Source organism: Octodon degus, unplaced genomic scaffold (genome assembly GCF_000260255.1).
Source record: "Octodon degus isolate 3935 unplaced genomic scaffold, OctDeg1.0 scaffold00117, whole genome shotgun sequence".
In the NCBI taxonomy this organism is placed as follows: domain Eukaryota; kingdom Metazoa; phylum Chordata; class Mammalia; order Rodentia; family Octodontidae; genus Octodon; species Octodon degus.
The window spans coordinates 1061798-1064132 of record NW_004524693.1 but is presented as its reverse complement, the minus strand read 5'-3'; positions in this window follow the sequence as shown (position 1 = coordinate 1064132).

Below are 2335 nucleotides of genomic sequence, written 5' to 3'. Positions count from 1 at the left end.
CTCAGTGATATAACATGTGGCCACCAGCCCAAGGCCCTGAGTCTGGCTGCAGCACTATAAACTATGCAACTAGTGAATAATTAATTAGAAAGAAATAGATGACATATTATTAAACAAAATAGAAAAGATTACAGGCTAATAATGCATAACTGTGATTATGTGCTTCTTCTCAAATATAGCTGAAAAGAGACTTAAATGGTAAATTTACACTAGAATACGATGTCAGGGAAGCCAGGGCAGATGTGCGGCTTCTTATAAAGTAGCTGTTACATTTGTCTCTTCAACATTTCTAACACCACTAAATCTTAGTCTACGACAACAATCTCTCCTAGTGCACGTTCCTTCTGCTGAAGTCCTTCCAGCATAATGGCACCAGATTCTCCTTGAGAATTTAGCCACTGAGTTTGATTATACCTCCTCTTTCCAACTCCCTGGCCTTGCATAATCGAGGTCCACGCTAGCTATGCCCCTCTTGCTCCGGTCAGGCCATGCTGCTTTCTGTTCCTAAAACACCATATGCTTATTTCTATCTCTGTTCCCTTCCAAGGTATCATATCCTTTCCTGTCTGTCAGTCCCATGATCCTTTAAAGTCAGATGCAGTTCCAACCCCTCCATAAAGATTTCTTTACCTCTTTTACTTCTCTGAATTCCCAGTACAATTTTATTTTACCTTAAGAATACAAAATGGGAAAAAAAAAAAAAGGCAATAGAAACACTACAAATTTCATTAAACAAAGTAATAGGAATCCAACAATGGTTGTTGTATTACATAATGTTATCTTTAAATTAGTTGTTTAGGTTACCAGATGTAAATCTTCCCCAGTAAAATTTTAGATGGAACTACAGAGTCTACAGATAATATTACTATAAAGGTATGCAAATTTTACTTCTTCAACTATATTATAAACTCATCAGGAAGATACACTTGAACATTCCTGCAATCATCTCAATTGATTCTACCCTTTTTCTAACATTATGATGATTTTGATACACTTTCTGACTCTTGGCACATACTGACCATTTGTTTTCAGTGGGAGCAATGACCAAGGGCCTCAGAAGTGCTAGGCAAGTGCTCTACCACTGAACTGTATCCCCAGCTCTGGACATAGAGACTTCTTCCTTAAACACACAAACATTTCATTCACAATTAGGTGTGACGGTAATTACTGAGAAAGTATTGTAAGCGTAAACTCACTGTCTTAGCCTCTTTCTTGTCACGGGGACAAAATATCCAACACCTGCAACTAACAGGTGAGATTTATTTCAGCTCATGTGTTTGGTCCATGGCAGGAATGGTGTGGCCAAGAGGCACAGAGTGGGGAGAACAGTTCACATCACAGCATCCAGGAAGCACAGGGAGGAGCCTGCATGTAGATACACCCTTTCAAGTCATGCTTCCAATGAGCACAATTTTTTTTTAACCAGGCAACCCTCCAACACACTCATGAGGTTAGCAATCATGAAAAGAAAGATTTCTTAAAAATAGCAAAGGTCGGGGGCTGGAGAGATGGCTCAGTGGTCTAAAGCACCTACTTAGAACAAGCTTAGCAAAGCACAGGGACTGCAGTTCAATCCCCCAGCACCACCCCCTGGTGGGCTGAGCTGGCCACACACACACACACACACGCACACACACACACACACAAATAAATAAAAATTAAAAGAAAAATAGCAAGTATCCATGAGAAATCAATCCAAGAGCTACTAGATGAGGCAAAGGAGAATAACATGAGATTGATCTGGAGTCAACAAAAAAGCAGATAATGGGGCCAGGGAGATGGCTCAGTAGGATAAGCGCTTGACTGGCAAACGCAAGGATCTGAGTTTAATCCCCAGTTCTGCAAAAAAAAAAAAAAAAGCAGATGATAACACAAATGATGTTAAAATCTGTTCACAAATGCCATAACAGAAAATGTCCCTAGTAGGGAAAAAGAATTTGACATACAGCTAAGTGATGGCTATAGAAATCCAAATAGCCACATTCAAAAAAAAATCTACAGCCAGGCATATCATATTCAAGATTTTAGAAATTCAGCACAAGAATAGAATATTAAAAGCTGTTAGGGAAAAAAATAAAGCACCTGTAAAGGAAAACCCATCAGAATCACAGCCAAAGAGCCAAGGAGATAGCTCAATAGAATAAGTGCTTGCCTGGCAAGCACAAGGTCCTGAGTTCAATCCCCTGTACTGTGAAAATAAATAAATAAATAAATAAATAAATAAATAAATAAATAAAAAAGAGGGATGATTTCAGGGAGTACCACTCTTTCTAGGGGCCTGGGAGATGGCTCAGTGGAATAAGCATTTCCCTGGCAAGCGCAAGGGCCTGAGTTC